The following is a 23,467-nucleotide window of genomic DNA, read 5'->3' as shown; positions in this document are numbered from 1 at the left end:
CAGGTAACCTTTGTAGGGTAGGTCCCTAACATACTACGATTCAAATCCAGTGCGCAGAACACCCCCAAACTAACCCAGCTAAGCTGGCCCAGGGCAGCGCCATAGTAAGAAAAGTGTAGTGTGAAAGAGATAGTTAAGAGCAGCTACTGCTGCATATAAAGAATGAAAATAAAAAGTGAGGTACATATATAATAAACAAACAGTGAAGGGTTAAAATGTGTTATAAATAAAAAATGTGTTATAATGCGGTGCCCTGAAACAGATCAACAAAGGCAATCCAGGGGGACACACGCCCCAAAAATGAACCAAAGTTGCACTACAGTATATAAAACTTGTAGAACTTACCTAGAATTGTGCCTAATGCTAGTGTGCATATTCATTACAAGACTCCATGCTTTTAAACCAATAAGGTAGGGGTGCTAATCCAGACCGAGGGCATCTCCTTTCCCTCTAGTGTGCAATAAAGCACATTAAATGGAGTATATGGGAAAGATTTCTGGACTGCACACCCTGAATATATATATATAATGGGAGGTGCTACCTGATGAGACTAATTGCAGGCACAAAAACAGACAAATCTCAGGTGCACAACTCCAAATTATTAATAATATAGAAATGCAATTATATTTTGCAATCAATAGAGGTTTTTAGCATAATCTTGGCCAAGGTTATGGGCCTACCCACCATATCCAGGTAACCTCTGTAGGATAGGTCCCTAACATACTACGATTCAAATCCAGTGCGCAGAACACCCCCAAACTAGCCCAGCTAAGCCGCCCCAGGGCACCGCCATAGTAAGAAAAGTGCAGTGTGAAAGAGATAGTTAAGAGCAGCTACTGCTGCATATAAAGAATGAAAATAAAAAGTGAGGTACATATATAATAAACAAACAGTGAAGGGTTAAAATGTGTTATAAAAGAAAAATGTGTTATAATGCGGTGCCCTGAAACAGATCAACAAAGGCAATCCTGGGGAACCCACGCCCCAAAAATGAACCAAAGTTGCACTACAGTATATAAAACTTGTAGAACTTACCTAGAATTGTGCCTAATACTAGTGTGCATATTCATTACAAGACTCCATGCTTTTAAACCAATAAGGTAGGGGTGCTAATCCAGACCGAGGGCGTCTCCTTTCCCTCAGGTGTGCAATAAAGCACATTAAATCGAGTATATGGGAAAGATTTCTGGACTGCACACCCTGAATATATATTTATATAATGGGAGGTGCTACCTGATGAGACTAATTGCAGGCACAAAAACAGACAAATCTCAGGTGCACAACTCCAAATTATTAATAATATATAAATGCAATTATATTTTGCAATCAATAGAGGTTTTTAGCATAATCTTGGCCAAGGTTATGGGCCTACCCACCATATCCAGGTAACCTCTGTAGGATAGGTCCCTAACATACTACGATTCAAATCCAGTGCACAGAACACCCCCAAACTAGCCCAGCTAAGCCGACCCAGGGCACCGCCATAGTAAGAAAAGTGCAGTGTGAAAGAGATAGTTAAGAGCAGCTACTGCTGCATATAAAGAATGAAAATAAAAAGTGAGGTACACATATAATAAACAAACATTGAAGGGTTAAAATGTGTTATAAAAGAAAAATGTGTTATAATGCGGTGCCCTGAAACAGATCAACAAAGGCAATCCTGGGGGACCCACGCCCAAAAAATGAACCAAAGTTGCACTACAGTATATAAAACTTGTAGAACTTACCTAGAATTGTGCCTAATACTAGTGTGCATATTCATTACAAGACTCCATGCTTTTAAACCAATAAGGTAGGGGTGCTAGTCCAGACCGAGGGCATCTCCTTTCCCTCAGGTGTGCAATAAAGCACATTAAATGGAGTATATGGGAAAGATTTCTGGACTGCACACCCTGAATATATATATATAATATATATATATATATATATATATATTGGGAGGTGCTACCTGATGAGACTAATTGCAGGCACAAAAACAGACAAATCTCAGGTTCACAACTCCAAATTATTAATAATATGTAAATGCAATAAAAGTTTGCAATCAATAGAGGTTTTTAGCATAATCTTGGCCAAAATTATGGACCTACCCACCATATCCAGGTAACCTTTGTAGGGTAGGTCCCTAACATACTACGATTCAAATCCAGTGCGCAGAACACCCCCAAACTAGCCCAGCTAAGCCGCCCCAGGGCACCGCCATAGTAAGAAAAGTGCAGTGTGAAAGAGATAGTTAAGAGCAGCTACTGCTGCATATAAAGAATGAAAATAAAAAGTGAGGTACATATATAATAAACAAACAGTGAAGGGTTAAAATGTGTTATAAAAGAAAAATGTGTTATAATGCGGTGCCCTGAAACAGATCAACAAAGGCAATCCTGGGGAACCCACGCCCAAAAAATGAACCAAAGTTGCACTACAGTATATAAAACTTGTAGAACTTACCTAGAATTGTGCCTAATACTAGTGTGCATATTCATTACAAGACTCCATGCTTTTAAACCAATAAGGTAGGGGTGCTAATCCAGACCGAGGGCATCTCCTTTCCCTCAGGTGTGCAATAAAGCACATTAAATGGAGTATGTGGGAAAGATTTCTGGACTGCACACCCTGAATATATATATAATATATATATATATATATATATATATATATATTGGGCGGTGCTACCTGATGAGACTAATTGCAGGCACAAAAACAGACAAATCTCAGGTGCACAACTCCAAATTATTAATAATATGTAAATGCAATAAAAGTTTGCAATCAATAGAGGTTTTTAGCATAATCTTGGCCAAGGTTATGGACCTACCCACCATATCCAGGTATCCTTTGTAGGGTAGGTCCCTAACATACTACGATTCAAATCCAGTGCGCAGAACACCCCCAAACTAGCCCAGCTAAGCCGCCCCAGGGCACCGCCATAGTAAGAAAAGTGCAGTGTGAAAGAGATAGTTAAGAGCAGCTACTGCTGCATATAAAGAATGAAAATAAAAAGTGAGGTACATATATAATAAACAAACAGTGAAGGGTTAAAATGTGTTATAAATGAAAAATGTGTTATAATGCTGTGCCCTGAAACAGATCAACAAAGACAATCCTGGGGGACCCACGCCCAAAAAATGAACCGAAGTTGCACTACAGTATATAAAACTTGTAGAACTTACCTAGAATTGTGCCTAATACTAGTGTGCATATTCATTACAAGACTCCATGCTTTTAAACCAATAAGGTAGGGGTGCTAATCCAGACCGAGGGCATCTCCTTTCCCTCAGGTGTGCAATAAAGCACATTAAATGGAGTATATGGGAAAGATTTCTGGACTGCACACCCTGAATATATAATATATATATATATATATATATATTGGGAGGTGCTACCTGATGAGACTAATTGCAGGCACAAAAACAGACAAATCTCAGGTGCACAACTCCAAATTATTAATATCATATAAATGCAATAAAAGTTTGCAATCAATTGAGGTTTTTAGCATAATCTTGGCCAAGGTTATGGACCTACCCACCATATCCAGGAAAGCTTTGTAGGGTAGGTCCCTAACATACTACGATTCAAATCCAGTGCGCAGAACACCCCCAAACTAACCCAGCTAAGCCGGCCCAGGGCACCGCCATAGTAAGAAAAGTGCAGTGTGAAAGAGATAGTTAAGAGCAGCTACTGCTGCATATAAAGAATGAAAATAAAAAGTGAGGTACATATATAATAAACAAACAGTGAAGGGTTAAAATGTGTTATAAATGAAAAATGTGTTATAATGCTGTGCCCTGAAACAGATCAACAAAGGCAATCCAGGGGGACCCACACCACAAAAATGAACCAAAGTTGCACTACAGTATATAAAACTTGTAGGACTTACCTAGAATTGTGCCTAATACTAGTGTGCATATTCATTACAAGACTCCATGCTTTTAAACCAATATGGTAGGGGTGCTAATCCAGACCGGTGGCGTCTCCTTTCCCTCAGGTGTGCAATAAAGCACATTAAATGGAGTATATGGGAAAGATTTCTGGACTGCACACCCTGAATATATATATATAATGGGAGGTGCTACCTGATGAGACTAATTGCAGGCACAAAAACAGACAAATCTCAGGTGCACAACTCCAAATTATTAATAATATAGAAATGCAATTATATTTTGCAATCAATAGAGGTTTTTAGCATAATCTTGGCCAAGGTTATGGGCCTACCCACCATATCCAGGTAACCTCTGTAGGATAGGTCCCTAACATACTACGATTCAAATCCAGTGCGCAGAACACCCCCAAACTAGCCCAGCTAAGCCGCCCCAGGGCACCGCCATAGTAAGAAAAGTGCAGTGTGAAAGAGATAGTTAAGAGCAGCTACTGCTGCATATAAAGAATGAAAATAAAAAGTGAGGTACATATATAATAAACAAACAGTGAAGGGTTAAAATGTGTTATAAAAGAAAAATGTGTTATAATGCGGTGCCCTGAAACAGATCAACAAAGGCAATCCTGGGGAACCCACGCCCCAAAAATGAACCAAAGTTGCACTACAGTATATAAAACTTGTAGAACTTACCTAGAATTGTGCCTAATACTAGTGTGCATATTCATTACAAGACTCCATGCTTTTAAACCAATAAGGTAGGGGTGCTAATCCAGACCGAGGGCGTCTCCTTTCCCTCAGGTGTGCAATAAAGCACATTAAATCGAGTATATGGGAAAGATTTCTGGACTGCACACCCTGAATATATATATATATAATGGGAGGTGCTACCTGATGAGACTAATTGCAGGCACAAAAACAGACAAATCTCAGGTGCACAACTCCAAATTATTAATAATATATAAATGCAATTATATTTTGCAATCAATAGAGGTTTTTAGCATAATCTTGGCCAAGGTTATGGGCCTACCCACCATATCCAGGTAACCTCTGTAGGATAGGTCCCTAACATACTACGATTCAAATCCAGTGCACAGAACACCCCCAAACTAGCCCAGCTAAGCCGACCCAGGGCACCGCCATAGTAAGAAAAGTGCAGTGTGAAAGAGATAGTTAAGAGCAGCTACTGCTGCATATAAAGAATGAAAATAAAAAGTGAGGTACACATATAATAAACAAACATTGAAGGGTTAAAATGTGTTATAAAAGAAAAATGTGTTATAATGCGGTGCCCTGAAACAGATCAACAAAGGCAATCCTGGGGGACCCACGCCCATAAAATGAACCAAAGTTGCACTACAGTATATAAAACTTGTAGAACTTACCTAGAATTGTGCCTAATACTAGTGTGCATATTCATTACAAGACTCCATGCTTTTAAACCAATAAGGTAGGGGTGCTAGTCCAGACCGAGGGCATCTCCTTTCCCTCAGGTGTGCAATAAAGCACATTAAATGGAGTATATGGGAAAGATTTCTGGACTGCACACCCTGAATATATATATATAATATATATATATATATATATATATATATTGGGAGGTGCTACCTGATGAGACTAATTGCAGGCACAAAAACAGACAAATCTCAGGTTCACAACTCCAAATTATTAATAATATGTAAATGCAATAAAAGTTTGCAATCAATAGAGGTTTTTAGCATAATCTTGGCCAAAATTATGGACCTACCCACCATATCCAGGTAACCTTTGTAGGGTAGGTCCCTAACATACTACGATTCAAATCCAGTGCGCAGAACACCCCCAAACTAGCCCAGCTAAGCCGCCCCAGGGCACCGCCATAGTAAGAAAAGTGCAGTGTGAAAGAGATAGTTAAGAGCAGCTACTGCTGCATATAAAGAATGAAAATAAAAAGTGAGGTACATATATAATAAACAAACAGTGAAGGGTTAAAATGTGTTATAAAAGAAAAATGTGTTATAATGCGGTGCCCTGAAACAGATCAACAAAGGCAATCCTGGGGAACCCACGCCCAAAAAATGAACCAAAGTTGCACTACAGTATATAAAACTTGTAGAACTTACCTAGAATTGTGCCTAATACTAGTGTGCATATTCATTACAAGACTCCATGCTTTTAAACCAATAAGGTAGGGGTGCTAATCCAGACCGAGGGCATCTCCTTTCCCTCAGGTGTGCAATAAAGCACATTAAATGGAGTATGTGGGAAAGATTTCTGGACTGCACACCCTGAATATATATATAATATATATATATATATATATATATATATATATATTGGGCGGTGCTACCTGATGAGACTAATTGCAGGCACAAAAACAGACAAATCTCAGGTGCACAACTCCAAATTATTAATAATATGTAAATGCAATAAAAGTTTGCAATCAATAGAGGTTTTTAGCATAATCTTGGCCAAGGTTATGGACCTACCCACCATATCCAGGTATCCTTTGTAGGGTAGGTCCCTAACATACTACGATTCAAATCCAGTGCGCAGAACACCCCCAAACTAGCCCAGCTAAGCCGCCCCAGGGCACCGCCATAGTAAGAAAAGTGCAGTGTGAAAGAGATAGTTAAGAGCAGCTACTGCTGCATATAAAGAATGAAAATAAAAAGTGAGGTACATATATAATAAACAAACAGTGAAGGGTTAAAATGTGTTATAAATGAAAAATGTGTTATAATGCTGTGCCCTGAAACAGATCAACAAAGACAATCCTGGGGGACCCACGCCCAAAAAATGAACCGAAGTTGCACTACAGTATATAAAACTTGTAGAACTTACCTAGAATTGTGCCTAATACTAGTGTGCATATTCATTACAAGACTCCATGCTTTTAAACCAATAAGGTAGGGGTGCTAATCCAGACCGAGGGCATCTCCTTTCCCTCAGGTGTGCAATAAAGCACATTAAATGGAGTATATGGGAAAGATTTCTGGACTGCACACCCTGAATATATAATATATATATATATATATATATATATATATTGGGAGGTGCTACCTGATGAGACTAATTGCAGGCACAAAAACAGACAAATCTCAGGTGCACAACTCCAAATTATTAATATCATATAAATGCAATAAAAGTTTGCAATCAATTGAGGTTTTTAGCATAATCTTGGCCAAGGTTATGGACCTACCCACCATATCCAGGAAAGCTTTGTAGGGTAGGTCCCTAACATACTACGATTCAAATCCAGTGCGCAGAACACCCCCAAACTAACCCAGCTAAGCCGGCCCAGGGCACCGCCATAGTAAGAAAAGTGCAGTGTGAAAGAGATAGTTAAGAGCAGCTACTGCTGCATATAAAGAATGAAAATAAAAAGTGAGGTACATATATAATAAACAAACAGTGAAGGGTTAAAATGTGTTATAAATGAAAAATGTGTTATAATGCTGTGCCCTGAAACAGATCAACAAAGGCAATCCAGGGGGACCCACACCACAAAAATGAACCAAAGTTGCACTACAGTATATAAAACTTGTAGGACTTACCTAGAATTGTGCCTAATACTAGTGTGCATATTCATTACAAGACTCCATGCTTTTAAACCAATATGGTAGGGGTGCTAATCCAGACCGGTGGCGTCTCCTTTCCCTCAGGTGTGCAATAAAGCACATTAAATGGAGTATATGGGAAAGATTTCTGGACTGCACACCCTGAATATATATATATAATGGGAGGTGCTACCTGATGAGACTAATTGCAGACAAATCTCAGGTGCACAACTCCAAATTATTAATAATATATAAGTGCAATTAATTTGCAATCAATAGAGGTTTTTAGCATAATCTTGGCCAAGGTTATGGGCCTACCCACCATATCCAGGTAACCTCTGTAAGGTAGGTCCCTAACATACTACGATTCAAATCCAGTGCGCAGAACACCCCCAAACTAGCCCAGCTAAGCCGCCCCAGGGCACCGCCATAGTAAGAAAAGTGCAGTGTGAAAGAGATAGTTAAGAGTAGCTACTGCTGCATATAAAGAATGAAAATAAAAAGTGAGGTACATGTATAATAAACAAACAGTGAAGGGTTAATATGTGTTATAAAAGAAAAATGTGTTATAATGCGGTGCCCTGAAACAGATCAACAAAGGCAATCCTGGGGGACCCACGCCCCAAAAATGAACCAAAGTTGCACTACAGTATATAAAAATTGTAGAACTTACCTAGAATTGTGCCTAATACTAGTGTGCATATTCATTACAAGACTCCATGCTTTTAAACCAATAAGGTAGGGGTGCTAATCCAGACCGAGGGCGTCTCCTTTCCCTCAGGTGTGCAATAAAGCACATTAAATGGAGTATATGGGAAAGATTTCTGGACTGCACACCCTGAATATATATATGTATATAATATATACATATATATATATATATATATATTGGGAGGTGCTACCTGATGAGACTAATTGTAGGTACAAAAACAGGCAAATCTCAGGTGCACAACTCCAAATTATTAATAATATGTAAATGCAATAAAAGTTTGCAATCAATAGAGGTTTTTAGCATAATCTTGGCCAAGGTTATGGACCTACCCACCATATCCAGGTAACCTTTGAAGGGTAGGTCCCTAACATACTACTATTCAAATCCAGTGCGCAGAACACCCCCAAACTAACCCAGCTAAGCCGGCCCAGGGCACCGCCATAGTAAGAAAAGTGTAGTGTGAAATAGATAGTTAAGAGCAGCTACTGCTGCATATAAAGAATGAAAATAAAAAGTGAGGTACATATATAATAAGCAAACAGTGAAGGGTTAAAATGTGTTATAAATGAAAAATGTGTTATAATGCAGTGCCCTGAAACAGATCAACAAAGGCAATCCAGGGGGACCCACGCCCAAAAAATGAACCAAAGTTGCACTACAGTATTTAAAACTTGTAGGACTTACCTAGAATTGTGCCTAATACTAGTGTGGATATTCATTACAAGACTCCATGCTTTTAAACCAATAAGGTAGGGGTGCTAATCCAGACCGAGGGCGTCTCCTTTCCCTCAGGTGTGCAATAAAGCACATTAAATGGAGTATATGGGAAAGATTTCTGGACTGCACACCCTGAATATATATATATATATATATATATATATATATATAATGGGAGGTGCTACCTGATGAGATTAATTGCAGGCACAAAACCAGACAAATCCCAGGTCCACAACTCCAAATTATTAATAATATATAAATGCAATAAAATTTTGCAATCAATAGAGGTTTTTAGCATAATCTTGGCCAAGGTTATGGGCCTACCCACCATATCCAGGTCACCTCTGTAGGGTAGGTTCCTAACATACTGTGATTCAAGTGCAGTGCACAGAACCCCCCCAAACTAGCCCAGCTAAGCTGCCCCAGGGCACTGCCATAGTAAGAAAAGTGCAGTGTGAAAGAGATAGTTAAGAGTAGCTACTGCTGCATATAATGAATGAAAATAAAAAGTGAGGTACATATATAATAAACAAACACTGCTGCATATAAAAAATGAAAATAAAAAGTGAGGTACATATATAATAAACAAACACTGCACACCCTGAATATATATATATATAATGGGAGGTGCTACCTGATGAGACTAATTGCAGGCACAAAAACAGGCAAATCTCAGGTGCATCCTGGTGACACAGGCCACACTTCAGCATTCTAAGTACGCAAACCAGCGTACCATCTGTAGTGTCAACCCAGCGACACTAGGTTATCTTCAACTTCTACCAGCCAAGGCATTCCAGTCCTCTAGACTGCTACTCGGCCCAAAGGCTACAACCTGCTCAGGCATACCAGCCTTCAAGGCTGCCCACGACCCAAGGCATACCAGCCCTTAAGGCTGCTACACAACCCAAAGGCCGCATCTTGCTCACGACCACAGGCCCCAACCTGCCAAGGCATACCAGCCCTCAAGACTGCTACACGGCCCAAAGGCCACATCTTGCTCACGGCCCACAGGCCACAACCAGGCAAGGTTTTCAGCTCTCAAGGCTGCTACATGGCCCAAAGGCCGCATCTTGCTCATGGCCCACAGGCTGCGACAGCCAAGGTTTTCAACCCTCAAGGCTGCTACACGGCCCAAAGGCCGCATCTTGCTCAAGATTTTCAGCCCTCAAGGCCGCTACACAGCCAAAATGCTGCATCTTGCTTACAGCCCACAGGCCACAGGCAGCCAAGGTTACCTTCTCCAAGGCTGTAACAGCGTAACCCTCCTTGAGTAAACCTTTGATTCATAACATTATCAGCGGCCTAGTGGTTTTTTTCATGGAGCCTGGTCAGAATCCTGCGCAAATACTAGCAGCCCAGATTCAGGTGCTGACTCAAAAAGTGCAGGAACTTTCCCTCAAAGTAGAGGAAACTCAGACGGCACCTGCCCATTCCACTGTCCATGAGCCCAAATTGAACATGCCTGACCAGTTTATGGGGAATCACAAGGACTTTGTGAATTTTAGGGAAAGTTGTAAACTTTACTTTAGGCTCAAGCCTCTGTCCTCAGGTTCCAAGGTCCAGCGAGTCGGGATTGTGATTTCCCTTCTACAGTGAGACCCTCAGACTTGGGCTTTTGGTCTTCCCTCCACCTCAACCGCACTTCAGACCATGGATTAATTTTTCTCTGCCCTGGGGTTACTTTATGATGACCCGGACAAGGCAGCCATGGCTAGCCTTCGGTCTCTTAAACAGGAGAACAGGGCAGCGGAAGATTATTGTATGGAATTCCGGAAGTGGGCCGTAGACTCTGGATGGAACGATTCTGCTCTTTGAAGTCAGTTCCGATGAAGTCTATCTGATCAGATAAAGGACATCCTGGTCCAACATCCCTCCGCAGAAACCCTGGATGACCTAATGAGTCTGACCATCCGCATCGACCGACGTCTTCGGGAGCGCAGGATGGAAAAGAATCTGCCATCTCAGACTCCTTTATCACCTTTTTGGATGCCTTCGGTGGAGCAGGAGGAACCTATGCAACTGGGGGCTTTCTGTCTCCCTGCAGAAGATAAACGGAGGAGACAGACATTGGGACTGTGCATGCATTGTGGAGGTAAAGGACATATGGCCCAACTTTGTCCCATCAAGTCAGGAAAAGGCAAGGTCTAGATGGTAGTGGAGGCCTTGCATCCATCTCTCAGAGAAATTCAGTCCTTTGCCCCACCATACTCAAGTCACTATATGGCCAGGTTTCTGTTCCTGCCTTCATTGATAGTGGAGCCATGGAAAATTTCATGGATCTGGCATTCTTTGAGATGTTGGGACTTAGGACCTCATTCAGAGTCGGTCGTTGTGGCCGCACGGTCGTAGGGGAAAGGGGCCGGATATGCAAATGAAGCGATCACAAGTTGCGGTCCTAAGATGAGATCGTTAGCTGAATGACTGAGGGTAAGAAGCGGTCGTAAGACTACATCACGCCCCCTTCTCGTTCACCACACATGTCATCTCCTGGGATATAAGGATTAATCGCGACCATCGGGAACCATCAGAACTGGTCGTAGAGCTTAAGGTTGACCATACTATAACTTAAGCACTACGATCAAGTCAGTGTTCACTTCAAACCTCCCATGTCACGTGTGCCATGACACTACTTTGTTAATTATGCACTCCCATTAAACGCCGTTTGCATAAGTAGGCACGCCTGCGTTCGGATCTCCACTCCCCCGTTTTCAAGCACCTTCCCCTGTTACCACCCACAAACGGTTCAATCTGTCACTCAAACTACCGAGCTGGCTGTGTTCAAGGAGAGAGAAATTTCTGATTGTAGCCGCTAGTTTGCACACGCACATTGTGAACTTTACGCATGCGCAGTTTAGCGAGCATTGGCTGTGTACGACCGTGCGGCCGCAACGACCGACTCTGAATGAGGTCCTTACTCCTGAATATTTGTGTAGTCAAGTTGCAGTCATTGGTCTGGATGGCAGGAATCTTTCCTCAGTTCCAGTTTCCTTCCGGACGCCTCTCATACAGTTGACCATTGGAGCTCTACATCTGGAAGAACTTTTGTTTCTCCTCCATCAATGTCCATTGGCTCCCGTTGTGCTGGGTTTGCCATGGTTGAAGAATCACAATCCAGTGATCTAATGGCAAACTGGGGAGATTCTGCAATGGGGATCCTCCTGTTTTGTTCATTGTTCTGTCTCATCCTGTAAGTCTAGCATCAGCCATTCCATCGAAATCTCAATTGATCCCTGCTCCTTATCATGACCTGGCAGAAGTGTTCTCTAAAAAGAAAGCCAATGTTCTACCGCCACATCGGTCCTTCGATTGTGCCATCGATCTTATACCTGGTGCCAGACTCCATAAAGGTAGACTATATGCTTTTCTGTCCCTGAAGATAAGGCAATGAAGGAGTACATCCAGGAGGCTCTGGAAAAAGGGTTTATTTGGCAATCCAAGTCCCCGGTAGGTGCCGGTTTCTTTTTTGTCCAGAAAAAGACGAATCACTCCGGTCCTGCATCGATTTTAGAGGACTGAATAAAATCACCGTCAAAAATGCCTATCCCTTGTCTCTCATCTCAGTCCTATTTGATCAATTACGAGAGACTTCTAACTATTCAAAGAATGACTTGCGAGGTGCATACAACCTTATGCGCATCTGGAAAGGAGATGAATGGAAGATGGCTTTCAACACCCACTCGGGGCATTTTGAATATCTAGTTATGCCTTTTGGTCTCTCCAATGCCCCAGCCGTCTTCCAGGACTTTATCAACGAGGTCTTGAGGGATTTCCCAGGGGTCTTTGCTGTTGTTTATTTGGATGACATTCTCATTTATTCCAAATCTGTGGAACAACATCGACAACACGTGAGACTGGTACTGCAAAGACTCCTGGATAATTCTTTGTACAGTATGCCAAGTTGGAGAAGTGTGAATGCGAGGTGGAAGAGGTCTCCTTCTTAGGTTACATAATCTCCTCTTGTGGATTCTCTATGGATCCGAGGTCAGCGAAGAGAAATTATGATGTGGGCAACTCAGAGCTTTTGGCCATTAAGTGAGCGTTTGAGGATTGGCAACACTGGTTAGAGGGGGCTAAACCATGTTGTTTCAGTTTTGATGGATAATAAAGATCTGTCTTATATCGAGACTGCAAAGAGACTGAATGCTAGAAAAGCACGATGGGCTCTGTTCTTCACCCGCTTCAGTTTTACCATCTCCTTTCGGCCTGGGTTTAAGAATGTGAAGGTGGATGCCCTTTCTCGTAGCTGTTATATTGGCCATTGTTTTACTGTTGGAGAAGACACCATCATTCCGGCTTCTCTGATTCATTTGCCTTGACAAGAACCTTGGCAGACTCTCTTAGGTTGTGCCAGTCTGAAGCTCCTCCTGAGATGCCCCCAGGATTGATATTTGTCCCAGAGAGATCTCGTAAGGCAGTTCTTAAGGATTTCCACTCGTCCAAGACTGTTGGTCATCCAGGCATTTCTAAGACTCTTGAACTTCTTTCCCACTCTGTCTGGTGGGAGTCTATGTCTCGTGAGGCTCATGAGTTTGTGGCAGCTTGTGACTCTGTTCCAGAAACAAAACTCTCTGTACCACTCCTTCTGGCCTGTTCTGTCCATTACCTACTCCTCTCAAACCATGGACTCATAGCGCGATGGACTTTGTGGTGGATCTTCCATCGTCTTTTCGCTGCTTGGTCATCTGGACCATTGTAGACCGGTTCTCCAAGATGGTACATGTTGTTCCTCTCAGCAAATTGCCCTCAGCCAAATAATTGGCTGTACTCTTTGTTCAACATGTTTTTAGATCTCATGGACTTCCCTTAGATATTGTCTCAGATCGTGGTACCCAATTCATTGCACGGTTCTGGAGGTGTTTCTGTGCTGATCTGGGCATCAATGTCAGCCTGTCATCGGGGTACCACCCACAGTCAAATGGGCAGATGGAGCAGGCCAATCAATCTCTGGAGCAGTACCTCCGTTGCTTAATTTCCAAATGTCAAAATAACTGGGCATCTCTTTTGCCTTTCGCTGAGTTTGCATACAACTCTGGAAGAAGGTACACCAGTCTCTTCTTCAAGCGTCTGGTCATTCCACGGTCTGGGCAGACAGACATCGCAGGCCCTGTAGTTTCAAAGTGTGGGACTTGGTGTGGCTGTCTGCCAGAAACTTTAACCTGCACCAGAGATAACAAAAGTTTGGGCCCAGGTTCATCGGCCCATTTAGGATTCTTTCTCAAGTGAATCCTGTGGCTTTCCGACTGAAGTTACCTCGGACTCTCAGGATCAATAACACCTTCCATTGTTCTCTCCTGAAACCGTTTTTTCTCTCCTCCAGATTTTCTCCCAGGCGTTCAGTCAGACCTCCAACAGTGCTCCTCCAGGGGCTTCAGGAATTTGTTGTGGAAAAGATCCTGGACTCCAGAATTTCTAGAGGATGTCTTCAATTTATTGTGCACTGGAAGGGGTATGGACCAGAGGAGCGCTTTTGGATTTTGGAAAGGTCATTGCATGCTCCTACCCTGAAGAGAAAGTTTTTTGAGAACTTTCCTGACAACCCAGGATCTAGGGGTTCTTTAACCCCTTGTCAAGGGAAGATACTGTCACAAGCCGCCGCACTGCGAATTCAGGGCAAGACGAATGCCGGGCGAGCTTTCACTGAAACTCCTCCTACCTCCTGTCCATCATGCCGGAATTGATCTGGATTGGCTTATGCTTCTATTTCCTCCTGGTGTGAGCACTGCTCCGATGCCGGTGATAGCGTTTAACGTGTTTCTGGTTGTAGTCAGTCTCCTGTTGTTCCAGTCAAGTTCCAGTGATCCTGTCAGCTTTATTTCTTGCCTGCCATTTGTACCATCAAGGTGGCATGGTCCGCATAATATCTGACCCCTGCCACTTGTGTCATCTAGGCGACACGGTGTGCGTTCCAGCTCTCTGCTGCATGTGTCATCAAGGAGGCACAGAGTGCACTAGTAGTTCTGAGTGCACTTACCTGCGTCCTGCGGCTAGTGTCAACCCGGCGGCGCAGGTCGCACCTCGGCGTTCCAAGTGCGCAACCCAGCGTACCATCGCTTGTGTCAAACCGGCAACACAGGCCGCACTTCAGCATCCTAAGTACGCAACCCAGCGTACCATCGCTTGTGTCAACATTAGTAAATCTGCGAGTGGAAAAAAGAGCCCAAACTCTCCAGAGTTTGCAAACTCACCCAAACTCGATTCTTAGTAAATTTACCCCTTAGGGCAGTGGTTCCCAAAGTGTGCGCTGTGTGCACCCTGAGGTGCCTCGGGACACTTGCAGGGGTGCCTCAGGATGGTGGTCCAGCACCAAATCAAATTATTTTTTGGTCAATGTTATGTGAACAAACAGAAGCACGAACCTGTCCACCACCACATAACTGAATCCAAGGATGACCGATAGCACAATTTGCTTCACTTTACTCAATTTTTTCTGAATTTCTCAACAAACTTTTCCCGTGAAACAATGCTGATACTCTAGGGCCCCATGATTCAAAAAAGTTTGGGAACCACTGCCTTAGGTAATTTTACTAAGAATCAAGATTGGTCGAGATGTCATCTCGCAAATTTACTAAAGGTAAAGTCGGGTGAGATAGAGAGAGTTTTCTCTCATCTCACTCGTAAAAGTCGGGAGAGATAGCTAACTCAAATCAACCCACCATCGTGCAAATCGGAAGTACTTTTCACCTAAAATATACAGTACATCTCTCAAATTTACCAAGATGAGATGACAGTAAACTCTCTGTCAAAATCAATTTTCCATCTCTCAACCTCTTGAGCTGTGAGTTAGCCTGAAACATACACAAATCATTGTGATTTGTGTATGTTTTGTGCTGTAAATAGATAAAAACTGGTTAATTTTATTAATAAGATGTAGGGACCCCCCCAAAAGCATAACCAGCCCCGGACTTGTCAGCCTGTCCTGGTACCTAAAATTATGGGGAACAAAACGAGTAGGGTTCCACCGTAATTTAGGTACCAGCACCAGCCTGCAGGGCCAGTCCTGCTTTTAATTATATGGGGAAAAATATTAGCAGGGGTCCCCCTATAATTAAAACCAGCATCGGACCCAAAACGCACACAGCCCGGAGACCCTATTACTGGGTCTCCAGGGCCAAAGCATTCTCACCCCAAGTGACTCAGGCCAAGCCGGGGATCTCAGGAGAGGTGGGGATCCCCCAAAAAAGGGGTCCCCTTCTCCCAAAACCCCAGGTTTGGTCTGAAGCCTGGGGCTCTTCTCTGCACCCTTGGAGCGGAGGGTATGGGGGTAATAAAGTGAAGAATAGAAAAAAACTATTCTATTTTACAGTGGCACTACAGGTGCCAGCATGCCTGTCCTTTGGCACTTGTGGAACTAAAAGTGCCAGAATGCGGCTGGCACCTGTACCCCCACTGTAAAATAAATAGTTAAATATAGACATGACACACACACCGTGACTGGTAAAGATTTATTACACACATACATCAATCACACATACTTACCTGTACCAGCCGGTCTGTCCACTTGTCCAAGTAGAATCCGTGTGCATGGCCCTGCAAAAAAGATCTTATACTCACCGACATCCTGGCCATAGCATCCAGGGTCTTGTTAAAATAAAAACATGAACCATGCTGAACTTGTGTAAGTATATGCTGTTACATATACTTACAGTACGCGAAATGACAGATGATCGGAATCATCTGTAATTTCTAACAGCCTGCTAGCCAATCAGCGGCCGGTACATGTAAAGCCACCACTCATTTGCTCGCGGCCTGGGAGTAATGACAGCTCATTCTGATGATCTGTCGTTTGCGTACTGTAACTACATGCTTCAGAATGTACTTACAGTGAGTCCGTGGTCCCTAATGGATTTCTGCAGAGATCTTCGTGGGACAAAAGGTGAGTATAGGAAGTTTTTTGCAGGTACATCCATGGATACTTTACGTTAACAAGGGGATGTGAACATCTGCCAGCAGGTAAGTATGTGAGAGTGTGGTAGGTATGCAATAAAGCTTTGCTTTCTACGGTGTGTGAGTGATGTTGTTTTTTAACTATTTAATTTATAGTGGAGATACAGGTGCCGGACGCCTGCTGGCACTTGTAGTTCCACAAGTCCCAAAGGGCAGGCATGCTGGCACCTGTAGTTCCACTGTAAAATACAATAGTTTATTACTATTTTATACATTATTACCCCCGTACCCACCACCCCAGGGGTGCGGGGAAGAGCCCCGGGCTTCAGACCAAGCTTGGGATTTCGGGAGAGGGGGGACCCCTTTCTTGGGGGGTCCCCACCTCCCCTGAGGTCCCAGGCTTGGCTTGCGCGACTTGGGGTGAGAATGCTTTGGCCCTGGAGACCCAGGTAATAGGGTCTCTGGGCTGTGGCATTACACCCAGGTAATTTTGGGTCTGGTGCTGGTTTTAATTATAGGGGGCCCCCAATGCATTTTTTCCCCTTATAATTAAAAGCAGGACTGGCCCTACAGCCTGGTGCTGGGTCCTAAATTATGGTGGAACCCTACTTATTTTGTTCCCCGTAATGTTAGGTACCAGGACAGACTGACAAGTCTGGGGCTGGTTAGGCTTTTGGTGGTGGACCCCACATAATTTTCTTTTAAGAGTTTAACCCATTTTTTACAGGACTAACACATAAGCAACCTGCACGGAAGAGATTTGCAGAGAGTAAACACTGCAATCTCGGGTGAGTAATCTCCTGCAAAACGAGATACTCGGGAGAGATATCTCGTTCTGCTTCACCATCGGCTAACTTGTTTAGCCTCAAATCGCCTGTTAGTAAATTTGTAATAAAAAAAGTGATTAAATCACCCGAGTTTTGGCAAGTTCCAGCGAGATTAATCTCTTTGAAAATCGGCACTGTTAGAAAGCAAGGGTATATCAGGCAGGATAAAGTCTGAGGACAGCCTTGAGGGCTGATTAGCATTGACTAGTCGTGGCCAATGGGCTAAGGATGTGATGCAGCCTTTGGGCTGTTGAAGCAGCCTTGAGGGCTGGTTTGCCTTTGCTAGTCATGGCCTGTGGGCTGAGGGTGAGATGCAGCCTTTGGGACTGTAGAAACAGCCTTGAGGGCAGGCTGGCCTTGGCTAGTTGCGGCCTGAGGTCCGAGGGTAAGCTGCAGCCTTTGGGCTGTGAGTCTCTGATTAAGTGTGCACACAGCCGTGGAGATGTTACCAGTGTTGCGGGGTTGACACTGGCGGTGGTGCACCGGATTGCAGACTTAGGACGCTGAGTTGTGACCAGTGCCGCCGGGTTGACACTGGTGGTGGTGCGCCGGATTGCGCACTTGGGACGCTGAGTTGCGACCAGTGCAGCTGGGTTGACACTGGCGGCGGTGCGCTGGACTGAGCACTTGGGATGATGGGTTGCGACCAATGTCGCCAGGTTGACACTGGCATGGGTACACTTGATTGCGTACCCTCAATGCAGGGATGCAGCTTGCATCACCAGGTTGACACAAGCCACCGGATGTTGATAAGCGCTTCAGGGCAAGGAAGTGCACCATGCCGCCTAGATGACACAAGCGGCACGAGCAGGTGGAATACAGACTGAGCTGCCTGGATGGAACAAACGGCAGTGGACAAGTGCAGCAGAACTGGAACCTGGAACTCGACAGTTGACAGTGTTAACCCACAGCCTAATGACCGACATGGAGGCGGCCGTTCAGGATGCAAGCGGCCGCCCTGTTTCTGAGCGACCGCTTGCATCCTACGACCGCCTCTGAATGAGGCCCTAAATTCTTTGACAGGTGACGTTACACACAGCTTTTTCTTTTAATCACACAATATTTTTTTTCTCACTACTCTATTTGCTTTAATATTTCTACAAATTTTTAATGGAATTTAATAAAGTTATATATTAAGAGACAGTGTGCACCCATTATATCTATTTTTCTTTTTGTCCTTATGATACAGAAAATGACAAGCACTGAGGTCTGAGCTTGTGTAAGTGTGCGTGAGGCTGCGATGGTACTTGATGTTACCGATGGTTTCGCAGTCTTGCTAAGTATTACGGATGTGTGTAACATAAGGTGGGAGTCCCTATGTTTTGCTAAGACTGCATTGCGGGCGCAATGGATTAACATTTTATCGCAGTGAGATTGTATGCGTAATCGCAATTGCAATTGCAGTTGCGATCCGTAGCGAGTCAGGTCCTGTGTCCAGTCCCTTCCACATGACGTCATGCATCAGGGGGCATAGGGTGATAGCCAGCCCTGTGACGGCACTGGATGTAACCAGGAATTGGAAAATTGGTGCCATCTCCCAGGGCACAGGGCATAGGGGGTGACACTATTGTTGCACCAATATTCAGTTTGCTAGTTGCCTGGAATAGCATCCTGCAGCCTAGAGAGCTACCACAGAGCTGTCCAGAGTGCCCATAGGACAGTCCTGGTTCTCTGTTTCTTCCTAGTATGGTTGGCCTGGCCCTATCATCGTGATATTACATGTTTGGGGAGCAGGGTTGGCACAGAGCGGATTATCGCCCCCTGTTATGGCACTAGTTTCCTCCATGGTGGATGGAAAGTGATGACATTATCACTGTTTTGCTTCCACCCAGCCCATTCTCAGGGAGATTACTAGAGTCTTCAGGCAGTAAGGGAGATCACTACTATTTCAAAGAGTCTCCCTGACAATCAGGAATAGTTGGCAAGTATGCCATAAACCAGAGATGGGGAACCTCAGGTCCTGGGGCCATATAAGGCCCCCCCGGAATCATTTGGTCTGGCCCTCGGAGCATTTTTCTGCTAGCCTCATTTGGCTAGCAGGGTGCCTAGAATGGCACCCTGCAGCCAGAATCTATGCAGCAGTGCCGCCAGGAGCGTCCTTAGGATGCTTCAGATGGTCACATTGCTGCCCTTACAGCTCCCCGGAGCATCTTCAGGATGCATTGCTGTAATCACCGGTGATTGTGGCCCCGTCCCCGTGTGATGTCACGTGGAGGGGGAGTGGCCTGCACCGGGCCCACAAATAATGTTATATATATCAAAATGGCCCTCAGCAGAAAAAAGGTTCCCCACTCCTGCCATAAACTATGAGGCAAACCAGTGACTTGATATTATCACCTGTGCAATCCTCTAGGTTACACTACAAGAAAGAGGTGTTAAAGGGCATGCAGGAACTCTACTTAGCTCATCTCAAGGCAAAGGACATGTTTAAGGAATACTTACGTAGAGAAAATTACAAGTGTAAGTAACATTAGATAATCCTGCGCCTTGACATAACAATCCGAGGCAGCAAACATAATGCTTCTTGAAATGCTGCCATGTCTTATTCCCTAAATTAGCTTTTCAAGCGTATTTGAGGGCAGCTTTTATGGAAACATGTGAAATGTATACTTAGCAAAACGTACTAAATTTAAATTATTTTGACACATGTTCCACCATGAGATTAAAAAATAAAAACTTGTCTAGAACATGTTGTTCATTACTTGTCATTATATTGTGCCGCGTTCTTGTATATAAGAGCCGAGCTATGCATTGGCGGCAAATTCTTTGCTCTCTCATCATAATTTGCCTTCGGAGATGGAAATAGAAGCAGGATTTTTTTTGTGTCTTGAAAGCTGTCAACATTCTCTGGCTATGATATAAACGTTGGCTCACAATTGGGTAGAAATCATTTCAGGAAAATTTTTGAAAACTTTTGTTTGTTTTTGTTTTAGCAGTACAATTTCTCATGACAAAATGGCATATTAAACAAAACAAATACATAGAGCCTGATTCATAGTCGTACTCTCTTAGCATCGCTGCTGCGACTTTGGATGCTAACATATGCTAATGAGGCAGGAGGAGTCTTGTGTGAATAAAGACCTCCTGCCGGATTCTGTGATCCACTGCTGCGTCCTAGGGCAAAGCATGAAATCACCATTGGGCGGCTTTCGACCATCTGAGAAAGCCTAAGTTACCTCCTCCGCCGTGGCCAGGAAATATGGGTCAGAAGACACACCCCTTGGCCCCGGCACACCTACAAATGGTGCACGGCGCCCCCCTGTTTTGTTTAACTCTCATCGTCGCCGGCCCTGCCCCACCCAACCACCATGCTACGGCTTAGGGGGCACTGCGACCGTGTCGCATCCACTGATCTGCACGTGCGCAGACTGGTAACCCTCAGATATGTACGCCAACCACCGGGTTTGCGTACATCTCTGAATCAGGCCCATGATTTCCAGTCGCATGCAGGTCCGTAAGTGCCCGCATCCAGCGAGCTTCAGCAATATACGTACATTAGGGCAATTCTGCATCGGATGAATCTTGGATGTTTCTCTCTCTGTACGTGAAATGGGAGATTCAGGGTTTCAGCTGGGTGGCATGGGGGTGCACGCAGGGAAAGGAGACGGTTTGTGGGCGTGTCGTGGACTCATTGTGGGCATGTTGCCAGAGTTACACCATATTTGAGTTGTGCATATGACGAGGGGATTCATGGGTTAGGGACAAGTGGCGATACTGGCAATGATGGCTACGCTAGCAGACGGAAAAAGTGGAGCTGGGATGTGTGTGCAACATACAGGGCCTGATTCTGTAAGGATTGTAATTGCAAAGCTGTACGCAGGCTATAGATATATGATGTAGTGCACTCAGGCTATAGATATATGATGTATGCACTCAGGCTATAGATATATGATGTATGCACTCATGCTATAGATAGATATATGATGTATGCACTCAGGCAGCTTTGCAATTGCGATCCTTGCAGATATGGTAATGCACAGGAGGCATCACGCCCCCTGTGCATTACTTAACAGAGCTGCGTATTTTAACACAGCATCGGTTAATATGCGTACCATCGGCCGGCTGCAGTTACCCATAGGGTCTCGCAGCCGGCCGCCGCGTTTTAGAGGAAAAGGCCAGGACCCGACGGAGATCCTGGCCTCTTCCCTCACCTCCAACGGCGGCGACACGCATCCATTTCAAGCAACGGAGGCTGTCAATCACTGACAGTCTGCTGCCAGTTTGCAAGCAGACTCGCTGACCCCTTCTGCACATGTGCAGAACGGGTCTAGTGCCTGCGCAGATTCCCAAACATCGGGAATCTGCATTCAGCAGAATCAGGCCCACAGATAGGAATCCATTGCAGAGTGAGTGACAGGCCCTGAGAATTTCGGGGTGGAGACGGGGGAGTGGTTGGAGAAACACAGGCGTGTCTGTCTGTTTGAATGCCGTTGCAAATGGGCATGCATAAATTAGCCACTGCGATTGCCTACGCAGCTGCATGCGATGAGATGGGTCGGACCTGCTGTAATTGTGCGTGTCGAGCTGATGTTACCGATGTATACGCAGAACTGCGAGGTGAGAAAGCAATAGTGGGCGTCTGTATGCTGGCTGGGCTGTGGCAGGCATTAGCATAGTTTCGCAGCTTCATTGCGTGCGATTACACAGCTGTGATCGCAACTGCAATCCATACTAAATCAGGCCCATGGTTAGGATCAGGGTTAGGGTTAGACACTTACCGGAGGGTTAGGGTTAGACTCTAGAAGGGATTAGACACTTAGTGGGTATTCAATTACATCATCACTGCGTTTTCTGGGATAAAGTATCTGACTCGTGCCCGCTTATCCCAGTGTTCAATTAAAATCAAGTGAAAAACGAGACCCGGCGGAAAGGTAAGTATCGAAAAGTCCATTCAATTTTTGGGAAATCTTCCTGTCACCCCCCTAAAGATGTCCTGACATGGGGGACCACTATGGGTACCCCCAATTTGGGCTGCTGAAGATAGTCGGGGTTTTTAATAGCCGTGACAGGTGCATAAATGTGGCTTTAAAAGAAGTGGTGAAGAATAGCACTTACATTTAAAAAAAAATAAAAATAACTTGTCCCATCAAATTTGGGGTACATGAAAATGGGTGCAAGCATATTATAAAGTCCCTAAAGTCATTTTTTTTAATTCTTCAAAAATGCACCTGCCACAACCACCCAAATTCTAGAAAACACCTGCCGCATATTTGGGAACCTCCCCTGAATCAATTTCGCTAGTTTAAAACTTTGTTCCCCAATATTTTTTTTAATGTAAGTACATTTTTTGGGGTGTCAAGATGATTTTTTTTTTTTTTTGGCACAGATTACTTTTAAAGGACACTCTAAGGGCTGCAGGCTATTTTGTTTAAGCCTGCACCCCTAAACCCCAATTCTGCACTTTTTGTAGCTATATATTACATGGTGAAAACTTATCCCTGTTTTTTAACAAAGAGTTTTCGCACCGGCGAAAGGTCTTTGAAATTGAATATGGGGATAAGTGAAACAGGCGAAAATGACGTCATTGGCGATAAATTAATGGACTTTTCGCTTCAAATTGAATATGGCCCTTAGAGGTAAAATTACTAAGAATCGTATTTGGGGACTTCCGGTTCCGGCTGCCGCATGGAAAGCAGCTTGTAGAGACAGCTCCGTTACCACCCGTCTAACACACCTTTTACAAGGCTATTTTAGCCTCTACAACGGACCGCAGTGAAAAACCTGCACACGTAGAGAGCTGGGCGCTGCATGGAGAAATATTTTCTCCCTCTCATGCCGAGTAAACAGCAGAGGCAGAGACAGGAGAGGCGCCGCACAGAAAACAAGATGGCGCCGTCCACCGCTGCGAGTGCAGAGCAAGAGTATTCTTCTCTTGCGCAGTTTACAGAGGAGACCTCTGAATCTTCCACCTCCTCTTTGGCTT

The sequence above is a fragment of the Taudactylus pleione genome, unplaced genomic scaffold (genome assembly GCF_031769625.1).
Source record: "Taudactylus pleione unplaced genomic scaffold, aTauple2 ptg000276l, whole genome shotgun sequence".
Lineage (NCBI taxonomy): Eukaryota > Metazoa > Chordata > Amphibia > Anura > Myobatrachidae > Taudactylus > Taudactylus pleione.
The sequence above is the reverse complement of the archived record's forward strand: the minus strand, read 5'-3'. Positions refer to the sequence as shown.